The sequence below is a fragment of the Pseudopodoces humilis genome, chromosome 4, assembly GCF_049639895.1.
Source record: "Pseudopodoces humilis isolate 2021_Gansu_Grassland_sample_001 chromosome 4, ASM4963989v1, whole genome shotgun sequence".
NCBI classification, from domain to species: domain Eukaryota; kingdom Metazoa; phylum Chordata; class Aves; order Passeriformes; family Paridae; genus Pseudopodoces; species Pseudopodoces humilis.
Window position 1 is genome coordinate 25,921,398 of NC_142203.1, and position 18,120 is coordinate 25,939,517.

The following is an 18,120-nucleotide window of genomic DNA, read 5'->3' on the forward strand; positions in this document are numbered from 1 at the left end:
GCTTCTTCAGCACAAGGAGCAGGTCCAGTGTAAAATAAACACACCAAACATACAGACATGCAAAAATTGCTTTAAAACATCTCTGCTATCCACAGCACCATCTTCAAGAAACAACTGCAGCAGCAGCTCCACAATGTTTTTTTAATTGTTAAGTACTGGAACAGTAAGATATCCCTGAAAGTGAATTTTTAATTTCTGCATTTCAAGTAAAAGCAACATGAACTAGGAAAACTCCAGAGTAATAATTCATGCAATCATCTAATTTCAACATTAACGTCACTACTTTAAACTTCCAGGATCACAAGAAAATAAAGAAGAAAAATACAGCTAGACACCAGCTCCAGGAAAACAATGCCAATTTGCTCAGGCTTACATAAACTAGTTACTACAATATGGATGGTCTCTCATAGCACAGCCACAAAGAAACTGCTGTCATATGACTGTATTTTCAAAATATACTCTTTCATCATACTGACCTCTATAGTACCAAATACTTCTAAAAGAAGTAATTTCAAAACAGTTTCTGAAACTCTTTTAAAATAAATAATTTTATTTTATATTTCAATAATTATATTTCAATAATACTGACAGACAAGAAATTTGAAGTAGTTAACTAAGAGGCAGGAAAGTTCAAAATAATCATGGATAACTCATCATTTAAGATACATTATTAACTGTTGCCAGCATTGTGTGCACATGTGTGTATAAAAGAAGCAAGTATGGTGCATGCTTTTACCCTCTTCTGTCTCTTCTGATATTAAAAAAAAAGAGAGAGAGAGAGAGACAGAGCAAGGAGCTGCTCATTAAAATTATTCTGAACACTGGAACTGCATGGATAGCAGACAGAATTTAGCTACAAATACATTCTCATTACTATTTTGCTTACTAATCAATATCATTAAAGAAGATAACAGTGATTAAAGACTTTTGTATCAACTTTATTAATGACATAACCACAGGGATAGCGTGCACCCTCAGTAAAATTTGCAGACAACACCAAGTTCAGTGCTGCTGTTGACACACCTGAAGGTCAGGATGCCATCCAGAGGGACCTGCAGAAGCTCAAGAAGTGAGCCCATGGGAATCTCAAGAGGTTTAACAAGACCAGGCGCTAGGGGCTGCATCTGGGCCAGGACACTCCCAGTATCAGCACTGGGATGAACAGGTGGAGAGCAGCCCAGTGAGAAGGGCTTGGGGGGCTGGGGGTGAGAGGCTGGACATGGCTCAGCCATGAGCACTCACAACCCAGAAAGCCAAACGTGTCCTGGGCTGCATACAGAGCAGTGTGGGCAGCAGGGGAGTGGGGGATTCTGCTTCACCTGAAACTCTGCATCCAGCTCTGGGGTCCCAGCACAAGAAGGACATTGACCTGTTAGACTGACCCCAGAGGAGGCCACCAAGATGTTTAGAGGACTGGAGCACCTCTCCTGGGAGAAAAGGCTGAGGGAATTGGGATTGCTCAGCCCAGAAAAGAGGAGGCTTCACGGTGACCTAATTGCAGCCTACCAGCACATGAAGGGACCCTACAAGAAACACAGAGAGGGATTTTTGACAAGAGCATGTAGAGACAGGACAAGGGGAAATGCCTTCAAACTGAAAGAAAGTAGATTTAGATTTTATATTAGGAAGAAATCCTTTACTGTGAGGGTGGTAAGACGTTGGCACAGGTTTCCCAGGGAAGGTGTGGATGCCCCATGCCTTTAAGTGTTTGAGGTCAGGTTGGATGGGGCCTTGAGCAGCCTGGTTTAGGGAAAGTGCCCCTGTCCAGGGCAGGGGGCCGGGAACTAGATGGTCATTAAGGTCCCTTCTAAGCCATTACAAGATTATGCTTCCAGCAAGCTATAAATCACTATATCAGAAATCACAATCCTTTTCTCCAACTATCACTCACTCCTCAACAGAAAAAGCTACAAGAAGGAAATCTTCTCAAGAACTTACAAAAAGAATTTTCATATTTGTTTTCAAGAAGAAATAACAAAGCGATACAATTCAACACTTCCACGGATCAGCACCAGAGACTCCATTTGTAAACTCCACCTTTTGTTTTAAACTCAGAAAAGTAGTAATAGGCTGGCACTCTTCTGAAACAAGTTTGAATTTAAACATTCAGGCAATATCCTTTTGCTAGATAAAAAAAAAACAACAACATCTGGATTGTAACAAAATGTCACAATTCTCAAAGCAGCTTTGAGGGGGGGCCAGCCTTAAAAGGAATACTTCCTTTTTACCCTGCATCCACAAAACAGATGTTCAATCTTCAGGCAGAATAAACCACCATAAAATACAATAATCTGGAAATGCTGAAGCCAAGGAAGTTCACAATTAAGCATGCCAAACCCCAAATCCCAAATTACAAAGGCACCACCTCAGTATAGATCTACATGCACCATGACCAATGATACATAAACAGGAGTTTAATTTAGTTTATCTGAAATAGAAATTTGCCAGCTATTCCCCCGACTCCTGAAAATACATTGAAGACTGTAAGGCAATAGCTAAACGTGGTTCAGGCCACCACCAGTGCAGACACAGGAACTATTTATCAACCCCTCAAACCAGAAATAACACTCATGCTCCTTCAGAAATATTTATGCAACATCTGCATTGGCTCAACTGACTGTTCTCCTAACACTTTCTGCAGTGATGTATTTTGCAAAGTTAATCTGAATGAAGCTTGAAAGAACTTAGAATTAACAATAAGAAAGAATTATCTTAATGACAGGATTTAAATTCCCTATTCTCATGTCACTGCTCTTTCCCAAGGCCACAAACAAACTTATCTGATGGACAGCAGTGACCCAGAAATAAGATCTTACCTTTGATCTTGTCAAAATGGAGGGGGAGCAAACCCAGTAGCTCAAGACAACAAAAATCCTCATGTTGATGAATGGAAAGGAATTACTTCTTGTCCATCATGCAAGTATCTGGTGTGCTCAGAACAATACACTGAGAATTTGTGAATCCCTGCTGTAAAACTTGGGCTGGTTACTAGTTTCTTGGCAGAGGTCAACAGGACTTCCTAGTCCTCACAGTCTGCATCATGCTCCCTGCCATCTACAGTATGCTAACTCAACTGGTTGGACTTTTTGTGGAACAATTTTTATGGATAATCAAGAAGTAACACACTCCCCAAAATAGCCTGGGAGCAGCAGCTGTCAGGGATGCTTAGTAGAGAACTGCAGCAGAGTACTGGCTTTTGGCCTTGGGCAGCTTATGCTGATCATTCTATGAATTCAAGATTTATAAATGGAAAGCACTACTGATATATGCCCTGAAAGTAGAGATATGAAGAAAACAACAAGACTTCATCACCTTTCCCTCTGATCCTTCTTCTTTCAACTATCAAGTGAAGTTTAAAGCAACTTAGGCTGCTGCCTATCTGAACAAGCAGGTAAATACAGAGGATTAGCTCACAGCTTGACTAATTCACTCTAAGAATTGACTTGGATTAACTCTGAGTTGTCTTTAGCAGACAGGCTCTTACTGCATACAAGAGGTCACATGAATTAAGTAGGCTGTTGTAAATTCACACCATACTTCAGTGATTATTCAGCTTCTCTGACTAGGTCCTTAATATATACAATGCCCAACAGAAACAACAAGATTTCAATCAGAATATTTGGGAGATGCCATAATTTTAAGTGAAAACAGAAAATCAGGAGGCATAATGGAAGCTGATGTAAAAAAGAGAGCAAAATAAAAAATTCTTCTGACTCATATGATACAGAAAGGTTAGTGTCCAAGTCTCTCTCAACTACTGTCTAGTCTCTCTCAACATTTTTCAGATAAACTCCTTTTGAACCTCTTTTAAAGACAAAGAAAGGTGAAAAAACAATTCTATTGGACAAAAGAACAACTGAGTATCAATGGATTATTCTTAATAAATAAGAAAACAAAAACTAACTAGTAGTTTGCCTCCAGCTCTTCCGTTGAAACTTGGTGCACATTAGCATGGGTACAAACTTTAAACACATACACACTTCAAAGCCTCCTTCAGACAGTTTTGTAACAAAAGCATAAGCCATAAAACATTACTTGGGAACCACGAAGACTTTTTTTGTGACCGCACAAATAAACTAAGAAGTTCAAGGCATCCAGGCCACAAAAGGAGAATGCACTGAAATCCACTCACAAACCAGAGTTTTTAGGCATCCCACAATTGCACACACCAGCTGTGTCCATGACACCAAAGCTTGAGGCCCATGCACAGCTACTCTCATCCCTGACACAGCCCACTTAGGCATGCTGGGTCTGACTTTCAGCCTCCTGCTTTGAGCAGCTTCTCTTAGGTCAACCAACCTTATACTCCCTCCCCCTCTACTCCACTCTCAGCAGATCCCACCTGGAGTACTGCACCCAGCTCTGGATCTCTAAACAGAAGAAAGAATGAGTGCAGAGTGGGCCACAGAAATGAGCAGAGGGCTGAAACACCTCTCCTTGTGAAGACAGGCTGAGAAAGTGCAGCTCTTCAGCCTGGAGAAGTCAAGGTTCTGGGAAGGCCTTACAGCACCTTCCCGTACCTAAAGAGAGCTTATAAAAAAAGCTGTAGTGATGTAAATGATGATATAAAAAAAAGATGTAGTGATAGGAGAGGGGTAATCGACCCAGAAAGAGGTCATAATATATTGATTAGTATCAGGAATAAATTACTTACTGTGAAAGTAATGAGACACTGTAACAGGCTGTCCAGAGAAGCTATGGATACCTCAATCCCTGGAACTGTTCAAGGTTATGCTGCACAGTGTTTTGAACAACCTGGTCCAGAGGAAAGTGTTCCTGTCTGTGGCAGGGGCTTGGGACCAAGCTGATCCTTAATGTCCCTTCCAACCCAAATAATTCTATGATTCTATGCAAAAATGTACTATGGCATGCTGGAACTGACAGTTTTGGAGAAACCCAATGCCTACTGCTTGGTCAGCTGCTGCCTTCATTCTTGCAGCAGCCTTCTTCCAAGGACACTCTACTTAACCCTACAAGGTGCACCACTGCCAGGCAAGAAGGAAGAGTAAAGCACCATAACTTACCAAATGCTCAAAGTTTCCCACTACAGCAATACTGGCACCCCCCTCTAGTGGAGACACAGCTTATACAAGCAGATGGCACTTGCAGGGTCTTGTTAAGTTAATCAAACCACAAGAGGAACAGTCAGAGGGATATTCAGAGCACAGAATGACTTCTGGAACAATTGCAGGAGGCAGATGCATGGCGAGTGCACATTCGGGTTTCCTACCAACCAAGAAATGTCACCTCATCTTGGAAACTCCAAGAAAAGTCATTTTTTTTCCCTGCTCCTTTCTCACGTGAAGCACAAAGGAGCAGGGTGTGGCTTGTATGCCAAAGCTGTTCCTGCACTTTTGTGCCACTCTTCTGAGGGAAAAAGTAACTGTTTTAACACAAAAATTGTACCAAAGATTCCCTCACAGAGTATTCATAGAATATTAAGAACGATTTAGAAAGAAGAACCAAAGAAGTTGTAAACTAATCTCTCAAACAGAAATTTGTCATAAAAATCTGGGCAACTGATTGCAAGAAACTTTGTGGAAGAGGTCTTGGGGACGGAAATATGCAGGATCATGGCATAAGCATTTGCTCAGACATATTATTTTTAAGGCATTTATGTTTTCTACAATCATGTAATTCCCTCCTGTCATCAGATTGTCATCAGCTTGCACATCTCCCCCTGAATTTTTTCCTCTAGGCTGAACCTCCTAGGATGCTTTTGCATGCGAATCTTAAGCAATCCAAGGCAGGAAGCAGAAACACTTCTTGGGTAAGGAGGCACTAACCTGTGCTATTCCTATCAACTGTTTGCAAAATTGATTAATTCTAGAGATCTATTTTTAGTCTATTCACTAAATACCAGAATTGTTCTGATTATAGTAGCACCCTGAAGTCTCAGTCAGTTTCCAGTCCCACTAGCATGGGCTTTTGAAATAGGACACTATAACTACTGTACACAAGAAGCTTAAAGACTAGGGGAGCAAACACTAATTCAGAAAAGTCTTTTGTTTGCAAGATTTCTGTAGAGGGAAATACACTGCTCCGAGTGCATTTCTGTAGTTCCATCTAAAGCTTTAGGAGGAGCAAAATGATCCTGGTGTGTTGCTAGTCACATTGGGACAGCTCTCAAAGCCCTGTGCAGAAACCATGCCCAGGGCAGCTCAAGGTACCTGGCTCATTTCCACAGAATTACCCTCCATGTATGACTCATTTTGGGAGGGACAGCAAGGAAAAGGAAAGACAGCAAGACCAATAGACTTGATAGACATTTATAATGGTATCTTTCAAGTACAAGTCACATTCAGGATGATACTCCTTGAATACTAGGTACCTATCCACACATCCATTTCCCTGAAGTTGTTTGTCCTATCGCAGCATCTCAGGATAACAGTTGGTGAACGCCATTTCCTTGACAAGAGGAATGAAGGGACAACAACGTTTTGATGCACTGGGCTCGTGTCTGCAGGAATGTAGCAGCAAACAGGGAGAGACATGGAAAGAAATGGCTGAAAATCCCAATGAATTCTTCCCTGAAAGCCTAGGCTTTGCTCCTCAACCAAATCTAATGCTTATATGGATGGTTAACATATGCTCAAACACCACTCCTGGTACATCCTGGTGCTACTGTGGCATATAGGACAACATGTTACTCTCACTCATACACTGGTTCATCCTGAAGACAGAAATGCCTGGAGGCATTCTCGCATGGATGCAGGGAACTTTTTACTCTCCTGTACTGATAATTTGCCAATACAACACACAACACTTAAGCAGGGCTGTGCACACATTTGCAAAGACACCTTTGAAGTGCAATAGTCAGTGACATGCAACACAGTATTAACACAGACCTTACAGTGCTTTATTCTCCTTTGGGAATGACAAGCTTAGCATTACCAGTCTGAATCTATGCTTCTCTCTCTAACATTCCCCTACTAATTTCCCAAATGCTTTTTTACTTCAATAATTTGTTTTATATATTCAAAGTCAGCATGCAACTACAGAAAAGTGCTACAAGGTTTACTCCTATGAGCACAACCTTAGGCAAGGCACCCAAATTTTCCCTTTACATCCTACAACACAGCTTCACTACCACGTGAAACCCTTTCCGCTATAAGAGGACTGCACATATCTTGTAACACTACTGATCCAGTCTCTACAGACAATCACTGAAAACCCACCTGTCAGAATAGGCATTGAAACAACAACTCAACTATCCACAAAAGTGCACAATTTACTTCTATTGGAGCATCAATGAAAGAGCCCAGAAGTGTCTGGATAGACCAACGAGCACACGTACACACCATCACCCTTTGCTACTTCGTATTTGGTCACAAGTAACTGTGAAAATGGTTAGTAACACAACCATGAAACCTTGAAAGCTCTAAGACCCAAGAAGTGACACCACTGTTGCAGTAAGAGATTGTAAAAAACAGTAACTACAAGAAAACAAGTAACTACAAGAACCCATCCAGAGAGTCACTGAACACCTAATGCAGGCATACAAATAAAATAAAAAAAATACTGACCACAATAATGACCACCACAGTCCCACCCAGTGCAAGGCAACATCCAGGGGCAAGGTGACCTTCTCCTGACACTGCCACTGGCTTGAGGTGTAACCCACAGTTCTCCACTGGTCTCCTGCCACCAGCCATCCAACTGGCAGCAGCTGCAGCTGGTGCCACTGACAATTTACTTCTCCTTGATCCAAAGCAGCAGGAGGGTAGGGGTTCTCACCACTCGGTGGGCTCCTGTGCTGTGAGCTGCAGGGACAGTGACTGTTGCACTGGTAGCACCCCCAGAGCCTTCCACCCCTCCTTCAGCCCTTCCACCTCACTACTCAGAACTGAGCAGCAAACAAACCTGAGTTTTCTTCTGCACAAACACCCTGGCTGTGGACACCCCCATCCTGGCTCGGGAAGGCATGCTGCCCTCCACACACAGCAGATGTGCAATGCCACCCCACTTCCCTTGTTCTGTCACCAGCATCAGCTCAAGGCTTCAGGACATTGTCTGGCAGATCTAACAACCACAACAGGTCAAAAACAGACTGCACTATCAAAGACTAAACATTCAGTAAAATCCAGCAGCTACAGACCCTTTATCAATACCCCTTTGCAGCAGACGAAACAACACTTGCCACAGTTGAAAGCTACATAGCTATGAAAGCTTGAGAATTTATCAGTCTTTAAAAACAGGTGAGACTTGTACAGCATCTCTCTTGACTGCTTGGATTCCAGTAAGTCTTTGCTAGAGCTCATGTTCAGCTCACAGCTATTAAATAATCACCCACTTACTCAAAGATACAAATTTCTCTATGCTGTAAACATTCAATACTCATCCAACATTTATTGCTGCAGCTAACTTCTCCTTAATAAAAAATGGATACTACTATAGCTATATTTTTCCACCCAAGGTGAAAACAATCATCCTCAAATGGCAAAAAAAACCCAAACAACTTCTAAGAAAAACTTCTGCTTCTGTAAATAATGTACCAGCATCATTTCATGTTTGCCACACACACCCTAAAAAGACAGGGAGGAGGGAGGGAAAGGGGCTTGCAATGAAAAACAGTATGCATTTCTTTTGCCAGATTTTTACCACTCTTACAATCTCCAGCATTCTGTACAGAAAGATCTTGCCTTTGATGTCAATCCAATGCTTTCAGGCTTGCTCCTGCAAGCACTGCAATATGCAATACATTTTCTAGCTGGCAAAGAAATGGATGTACTGCATAAAGTGCCTGTGAAATCCATCCTACTCCAAAGGTCACTGTGGCATGCAAATTCCTACAGAAAAGCCAGAATGGTCTGTAATATGGCAACACTAGGCCTACACCAAACTAAGGATTATCATATATGACCATCAAACTCACAGACATTTTTTTCAGCAGTTTCAAAAATCCAGTTCAAGAGGTATTTTCCTCTCAGTCACAGTCAGAAGAAAAACCAGAAGGATAATATTGGGGTTTTATATTTATCATATTTGTATTTTTAAAAAGAAAATGAGAGGACCTCTAAATTTTATCTAGAGTATATCACATGGAAGCAAAAAAAAAAAAAAAAAAAAAAGCAGTTCCAATGCCTCTATGCCTCTCAAGTTAAAGAAATCTAAAATAAAGATAATTCAGTTGGCACAAAAGTCTGCATACGGTTCTCAGCAGTACAGTATCTGTACTCCCAAAACATGTTTCCTTCTAAAAAACATCCAACCTCCATACTTTTGCAACTGAAGGCATTTCTTGTGACACTAATCCACACCACCTACTATCACTTCAGCAGCAGACCACATTGCAATGTATGAGAGGGAAACTGCAAGGCACAACACTTTGCTCCTGTTTCCCCAGCAGGACCAGCAGCCAGGCCATTATCCATCACAAAGTCCACCAGCACAAATCTTCAAGGCACTTGGAAAGCAAAACACTGCACACACCCCAGGCCAGAACCCTGTCCAGGCTATTTATCCTGGGAGTGGCTTGAGGAGGAGGGATGTGACTCCCCCTCTCTGGCTGTGCTGCTGGCAGGGGCAGGCATGCCTTACCCAGACTCCTTGAACCACAGCAGCCCCGCAAGTCTGTGGCTGTTTTTGGCTGCCAGAAGCCAAGGGAGAAGAATCGCTTTCTTTTTAAGAAGAACTACTTTACTTCTGGGTAAGTGCACCAGTGCTTCCTCTTTATGTGCACTAACCTAACTGCCTACAGTTACCTGAGTCAAGAAGGAGCCAGATCCAGGAGGAAATTGGTACAGGAATGAAAAAAAAAATGGTCAACAAACTATTCCAGGCTGTGCCTATCAGGAAATTCTGGATACTTTGCACTAATCCAAGCAAGGCTATTGTTCCTCTGTAGAGAAATGTGATGTCTTAACCACCTCAAAGTTCTTTGTCAATAGCTTGTAAGAGAAATGCCATGGCCACGGAGCTGCCATGTGAGAAGGGGGCACAGATAAATTACCTAAACCAGCATCAGCATAGAGGCTCTTTTCTGGTGCTCACTGTTGCACAAATAGAAACAGTACTTTCAACAGCTGGAAACACTGGTCATTAAAAAATTAAAATTGATCCTAGAGTGCAACCTTCAGCCAAAAAATTACCAAGATTTTGCAAACCAGGTGTGCTGTTAAACAGTTTGGGAGGATGGACAGAGTGTCAGGCAGTCAAGAAACACCAATGGAGGAGAGGTCTGGGTACACAAAGACAGGCACTTCTCAGAATTCTCCTCTACTTTCAACAAAAAATAAATCGAGGCACCAGACATTCAGATATTCCCTGTCATGTGTACCAATACATCAATGAAAGTGCAAGAATGCACAGGCAATGCTTCTACGTGTTTTAAAGAAACTAAGCTTGAAACATAAAGGAAGAAAACTAAAATTCAAGTTCCCTGATGTGTAAGTAGAACAGCAGCTCACATTTCCTTAAGAGAGCTTTCTTCTGCTCCGGGAATAATTTTGTATTTCTATCAAAGCAACTCAACAGCCTCACACCTGATGATCCAAAGTCATTCAGTGCCAACACAGATTTTGCCATTGACATCTATGGATGAAGCCTTAAGCTTCTGCATTAGCGATGAAGAAAATCACATGGGGGAAAACATGAAGTGTGTAAGTTCAGCCCTAATGCAGCACTGCTGAGTGCCACATCTCTACAGCATCATCTTGTGACACCTGGAAAAGTCAGAAAAGTATCAGATGCTACATAACCACTGCCAGTTGAAACTATTAGTTCTCAACACCCTCATGATTAAGCATTTCTGCAGAGCAGCATTCTCCATTCAAATTAGCAAAACTCCTAAGGTAACAAATGAGATATACCCAAATTGAAAGCAATCTTAAAGAAAAGGACATGGGAAGATGGAAAAAGAAAAAAGAGAAAACACATTTTATTTTCTCAAAAGTTGGTTTTCTTTTCACCCTACTAAAGAGATAGAGAAAATAATACAGCCTATTGTGAAAGCTGAAGCATTAAAATGCACAGCATATAAAGAACTAATCCAGTAACTAAAGATGCTGGAGGGATCAAATATTGATTGCTCTATCCGTCCGTCAGTGAAACAGTTGTATGCATCTTTCCCCTGGCATTATGTGTAGCAGTCACTCTTCAAATATCTCATTTATGGATTTAAGCTGAATTTAAGTGTCCCTTAAATTACATGCACTTTTCTGTCTGAAAAGGAGGAAATTGCACTTATGTAGCAAATTCTAATTTTGTAAGGGAAATAGTAGTGAAAAGGACAACCACCACACAGTACCTGTTCCCACTCTCAAATTCTGCCACACATCCTTGAGCATCACCAAGACCATAAGTGACGGCCTGTGAAAAGTTCCCCACTCAGCCGTTATGAGAGGCAAAAGAGCTGCACTCAATTTTCCTCTGCATCCATATGATAAAACAAAAACAAACCAGATACACAGCAGCAGTGCTCAGTAAGTGCTGGCAGGTCACCACCTAGAGGTGCTCCAAGCCAGCTCTTCTGCCATCTGGAGAAGGCAGCTCACCTCAGAGTGCTTAAAATGCTCAGTACTCAAAGGGAAGATGGTGGTGGTCTCCCAAAGGAAAAAAGCTGCTCAGAAGAAGTACTTGTCTTTTGATTTAAACCTCTGAATATGAGACAAAGCAAGCTCAACATGGAGGGGCCACTGAGAAACAACTAACTATCCATTAAGGTTATTAAGGGTACATCACAGTTTTATCAAAGTGAATTCCATGTAAGTACAGAGCAGAGCAAAACACTTTCTTCAACAGCCTCTCCTGGATTCCCCAAATAGCTTAACTGCATGACACTGTAAGACCAAGTTAAAGACAGATTTTTATTTTTTCCCATTTTTAAGCAGAGAAAGAATTGTATTTTAGTTACAGTCTTCTAGAGCCACTGATGAGAACCACATGACCATAAAGTATTTGCTCACAGTGATAAGATGGTCTGTTACTCACACGTGGAGCTCACATATTAAAGCTGGGTGGGTACGCAGAGTAGTCTTACTTTAATTTTGCATTTTCCATGTGTTTCAGCTCAAAAGCTGTTTAACCTTTCGACCCTCAATATTTGTTTTGAAGAGCAGAGGAAGAGAAAGCAGACACCAGCCAATGTTTTCCTCTCTTCAACCAGCACAGCTACTGCTAAGTTCTCAGAACAAGGTTTATTGCAGCCAAGGGTCTAACTACTGCAATCTGTAACGGGGAGTGATAAAGACAACACCACACTGATCATGCAGCAGTACTTCTTAGTACTCCTAAAAAACATTTCCTTGGTTATTTGCCGTACAAAAAAGGAAAACCACCGTTCATGTACAGCTGCACAGGATGAGACAGTATCAATCTATTCTGGAGCAAAACAGCATTTAATTTTGTGTGGTTAATATTTAATAAAAACAACAGTAAAACACAGGCCTATCAAGTTGCTTTTAAGTCCGAGCACATATCAGTTAAGGAAAAACAGGCGGCACGCCTATAGCCAGTAATAGCAAGCTGCAGGGCAGAGCTTCACTTACGCCTGTGCACACAGAGTATTGCTTCAGTCCACTGCTGAAATTGCCAGAAATATTATTTTAGTGCTGTGTAGCCCATCCTCGCGCAAGAGTAACACACAGCCCAGGCCGCCAAATTGAAACATGACTCCCTGACCTGAGAGTGATTCATTTTAGACCAAATGGTACAACACACCAAACCTGACCTAGCATGCAAAAACTTTCTTTGAAAAGATAAGAGTTGCAGCAGTTCTTAGTAGTAAAAAGATTGCAGCTACCCCAATTCCCCCACACTTTGAGAACACAAGTTACCTACAGGGTCTCCCCCAAATTATTTTGCCTTGCAACTTCAGAAAACCCCAACCAAACAAAAAAACAGCCAAACAAGCAAACAACAACAATTAAAAAAAAAAACCAAACCAAAACCACAGAAAACCAGCGCAAAACTAGAGCAAATAAGGATGGAAAAGAAATAAAAAAGAAGAAAGGGAGGATTTAGGCAGCTTCTAACATTCACAGACAACTGAAATCATGAAGGTGTGAGCTCGTTTCACAGAGTTATCCCCAACAAAATTAAATTTAGACATTCCAACATTTTTGTGATAATGAAAACTTTTCACATATTTCCATAGGAAGCAGTTTTTTGGGATGGTTCCCACTGTGGAGCTATTTAAAAAGAACATAGGAAAAGAAGTTAGAGGAAGAAACTTGGTCCCTCTGGTTCCACCTCTGTCTTCTCACTTCAGTTTGCTAGCAGCTTTTGTCCTCTAGTTTCCCTCCGGTTTCCCCCACTCCCGGCCTTTCTCTAATAAATCACACCCCTATGCTTGTCATTCATCTTCTCCCTGTCCTTTACCTTTGTAAACACCGTGGATACACCGACACTGCTCCCATCGGACTTGAGCAGGCTCTTCCGATGGACTGAGGAAGTCAGAAGACAGAGGGGGCAACCATTCTTTATCTAGGACTTTTTCCACTGCCTTAATTTGGTATAAATAAATCCAAAGAGTTTTCGAATGGGAGGGGGGGGGGGGGGGGGGGGGGGGGGGGGGGGGGGGGGGGGGGGGGGGAGGGGCGGCTAGGAGGAATGGGTGAGGAAAGGAAAAAAAAAAAATATATATAGAAAAAGAAAAAAAGAAAAATATGGGTGCAGACCCTAAGTCCTGTTAGTGTTCCTTAATCAAACAAGTACCCATCACTTATTCCAGGCCAGCCCCGGAGATGTTAGTCCGGCAGGAATAGCAGCCTGACCCGACGCCTCAAACCCCTCGATCCCATTCCGCAGGAGCGGGAGAGGGCCCCCGACAAGGCGCGCTGCCCGCACCCCACTGCGCGCCGCGGGACTCAGACCAGGTTCGGAAACACGAGAGAAAAAGCCAAAGAGAGGAGGCGAAGGGCGCCGCGGGCACGGAGCCCTCGGGCAATGGGAAGGGGGCACCTTTTTTCAGGCGAGAGGGGCGGGCCCCCCGCCCCGCTCCGGGGCCCGCCGCGCTGCGCTTACCTGCGGGGGCTGCGCGGGCGCGGCTGGAGGGAGCGCGGCGCCGCCGCCGCCGGCGCGCACAGAGGGAGGGAGGGAGGAGGGAGGAGGGGAGAGAAGGAGAGAGAGAGGGAGGGAGGGAGGAATGAGGGGTGGGACGGGGAGGGACAGAGCAGAGCGGAGCAGAGCGGGACGGGACGGGACGGGACAGGCTCCCTCCGCCCCCGCTCCGCCTGCGCGCCACCGCCGGGCGGGGCCCAGGTGTGCCCGCCCCGCCTGCCCCGCGCACCCCACGCGTGCCCGGCTTGCGGCCGCTCGCTCCGCGACAGACCCTGCCCGCCGCCGAGCACACCTCGGAAAAGGGCGGCGGGTTCGGGCTGCGTGGCGGTGGTATGCAGGTGTTTCGGGAGCAGCCACAGTTCTCGTCCTGGGAAACTTTCCAGTATCTTGCTGTCGTCGGCAAGAGCCGTTTGGGAGCCCCAGTCATAGGAATAGTCAACTTGCAGGTTCACCGAGCAGTCATCCTTGGAAGGGGACACGGTTGCACAACAGGTAGTTTTCCAGATTAGAAGAACTATTTTGTTATGCAAAACCAGGTTCAAATTACTTCTTCCCCACCTCCTGCCCCATAAGTTTTTCCAGGGAAATAGTCTGATTTCATTGGATTGCTGGAGCATCTAGAGGCCACTTTTGCATATACATGCATCAAGTGAAAACATGTATGTTGCACAACACTTAGAGTTCAGTGGCTGAAATGGCCAAGCATTTCTAACCCCTGAAGTGAGATTTCTAGAGAGGTTACCTATAGCTGTATAAGCCATCAGTGCCTCCAGCAGCACAAAATCCTATAATGAAGCACCAAGCCCACTTAAAGCATTCATATTTTTCAAGGAACCAGAAAGCAGCACAGAAAATTCTGAAGTCTGATCTTTGCTTGTGTGCCATCAGCACAGCGATGACACTGTCTACTATAGCTACTGGCAATATCTGCTTCACCACAGGTATGGTTATTAACAACGTTTTTGGCATCAGTGAAAGCATGTCTCTTGCTGTCATGGCTGGTGAGATGCTTTCTCTTTTGGAAGAAGTCATCACACAGACTTTGCTTTTGTACTCAGCATTGTAATTTTGCTTTTGAACTAGACTTCAACATGCTGAAAAGTTTTGTTAAGTATTCTGCAGGCTATTAACTTTGGAAAGTGCTGGGATTTCATCTTCTACCTGTTCAAAGCAGGCTACCAAGTGTTTACAAGAGGTGACCAAAAAGCGTGTTCTGTTACAAGCTCTAATAGATGGTTTAGCATCTACACACCAAGTATGGTGGCATGTCTTAGTAGTTTTCTCACTTATGCACAGGCCACATCCTTGCTGGACAACTGCAGTCTTGAAGCAGTGTGCTCAAACTGCAGGTGTCCTCCCCTCCCCTGGTGGTAGAAAAGGGATGACATACACGAGTCGCTGATTAGAGAGTGGGTCTTCAACGTAAAATTGATTCTTCCAGCCCTGTGGCACTATATCTGCTGTAGCATCATTATAAACCAGATTCTACTCATCTTTTTGGGACACAAACTGCCTGTATATGTCTACAAAACATGTCCTGTCCTCAGCCAGTTGCCCAGATACCACTATAAGAACCAAGATTAACTTGAAAGCAATCAAAGCTTCAGGCAAAAGGTGGTCTGAGTAGATTTACCTCTCTGTGGGTGAGACTTACACCCCTCAGGCATGCAGGAGTCTCCTTCAGTAGGACAGTGCTTGCTGCCAAGAACTACTACATCTACAAATTGGAAATCACCACTGCTTAGCATCCCTATGGTTACTCAAAAACTGCTGGTTAGGATGTCCTCTACAGCAGCTCTAGCTACTGATCCCTGAAGGAAAACAGCAGAAAATAACAGTCCTGAGATAATGGGAAAAGGCTGATCTGCACATGAGATGGAATGACATGAAGGTAAAATTATTGCAAGCATTTTAAAGAAAACTATTTTTGAGTCCACTTTAAGCAAACTGATATAGTTAAAGAATCAATGTTTTTTCAGTTCTTTTGTTTTCTGTTAGTGACTTCAGGCATGCTTGCTCAGCCCTGAAACATTGACTTCTCATTTGTTCAAGGATAATGTCATTAATTCTCAGTCAGCCACTCTTACTCTAAATAGAAAATATAGGGAATATTCAGTAAATCTTACAAACAGGCAAATATTGAAGGTCCAGGGAAGATCACATGGCCTGACGTTTAATGAATGTAACTGCTATGAGACTTGGCTGTGGTGCTTTGTGGTCTGAGACGTGTTTATGTAATCACACACAGATGTACTGAATTGCATTAGATAGGAAAGTAGTTTTCACATCCTTCAGTCTGGAAAAACTTCTGTTTCCAGAACAAACCATGTAAGTTCCGTTTGCTCAATTTAGTGAATTGATTCAAATCATAAGTATGCTTAACATATGCAGACGTTGATATATTTAATTCTCAGCATTCATACAGTTTCAACTGAGTGGCTGCAAGGTTAGTCATACAAACCCAGAAAAGTTAAACATCTAATTCCTCTTCAGTCTGGGCCTGGAAAGTACCTCTGGTGTTTTCAATTAAAAAAAAATAAAAAAATCTGGGAATTTACATGTAAGATGTCTCTTCACTCTGTCACTTCTCTATGCAGCATACTCTGGTGTGGGTAGCAATGGGTAATTTCATTTTGGATTGGAAATGTGCTGAAATTTTCAGTGCAGTGGATGCTTTGAATGAAACATTTAATGAGATCACTACTAATTCCTGTGGAAAAAAATTGCATGCTTCAGCACAATCAGAGATAGGAATAATTAGAGACCTTGAACAGTATTTTCACTTTTTATTGATCAGCTTTCATTTCTTGGAGTCCCACCATTTGTAGTAGATTGCTAAAGCATGTGTACATCACAAAGAACGGCTCCAACAATTCACAAAGAATAAAGCACTATTTGGAGTTTGACTTTTTGCTCATTTGTTACATATATACTGTCTGAAACCCCAGTGCTCACATGCTAGGGATCTCCGTTCAGAACAGGATGCAGAGGAATCTGAGCAAATAACATTACCTGCAGTCAGAAAACATGCTGTTTTCCAGAGAAACATCTCACAGAAAGAAAGCAACCCAATCCAAAAAAGCTATGTCATCTTTGTTATGTGGCAGTCCTGCCTTGGTGCAGTCTCCTCAGTGCTCCTGCTATGATGCAGCAGCAGTGCCTGATGTTCTGTGAGCACAAACTCCTCTAAAACTTCTGAGTTCTCAAGGCAAAAGAGCCACTTTTTCCATGGAAACTCACTCTCCCTGGTTCAGCCTCCTGTTGTCCAGACCTGAGTATATCCTAATCCTTCTGAAGTGTAGCAGATTGCTGAAAAGCGAATGTGACCATAGTGCTCCTGGAAGCCAAGCTTTGGCTCTCCATGGCTTTCTGCCTGTGCCCTAACAGCAGGACTGCAAGGCCAGGATTGAAGGAAAAATGAGTGTGCATAAGTGCCTGAGCATGGTGAGGATTAGGAATATATCCACAAAAGAAGAGGAGATGGTTGATTCTCATAGCCTCTATGTCAAAATCTAGATCAGATCAGGCTGTTTAGACAATGCCTGTGCCAGAAATAAGAGCGGTGTCTGTCCAAGTGACCAGGGCTCAATGCTCTTTGTGAAAGAAGGTTTGGATTTGTCCTGGCACTTGCAATATCCATGTTGCCCTGAGATGAGTGGACTAGGGTTTGCAAAATGCTTCAGGTAATTACTGCCAGAGCTGCAAAGGAGTTCCATGCATTAGTGACCAATCCATTAGCAGCTCATATAGAACGATAAACCTCTGTGTTACTGTTTAGGAGTCTTATGAATCACATGCTGTGAGATGCACAGATGGCTGTGTGAAGCATACAGTGTTTGTCTGGGGCAGGCACAGGGCTGAAGGTTTCCAGGAGGCTCCTGGATGGGAGGCCAGGAGGCTGATGGTGGTGGCTTCACTGTGGTGAGGAAGGCGAGACAGTGAGGAGGAGCTAGGGTTTTGTGAGTGCAGGCTCAGGGGTGGCTGCAGGCTCCGTGGAGGGAAGGCAGCAGGGAAGGCTGGGCAGGCATCTCCCATGGGATGGCTGCAGCATTGAACAATTCCACGTGTCCTTCAGCTCTACAGAACACCTGCACTGGAGTCTGGGGCTGGGTCACCACC

General features: G+C 43.2%; 1 protein-coding gene across 2 annotated transcripts in view; it reads right to left on the reverse strand.

Annotated features, from left to right (window-relative positions):
• The window catches only part of LPAR1 (lysophosphatidic acid receptor 1), a 74,054-nt gene extending 59,990 nt beyond the window's left edge, over positions 1–14,064 (reverse strand). Inside the window, exon 1 of one of the 2 annotated variants that reach the window (XM_014259509.2) lies at positions 13,966–14,064. The gene's annotated coding sequence lies outside the window, so the exon portion shown is untranslated. Of the gene's footprint in view, positions 1–13,320; positions 13,441–13,965 lie in introns of those variants that run through there. The other variant, XM_088054396.1, reaches the window with a different exon arrangement.
• Between the last annotated feature and the right edge of the window lie 4,056 nt (positions 14,065–18,120).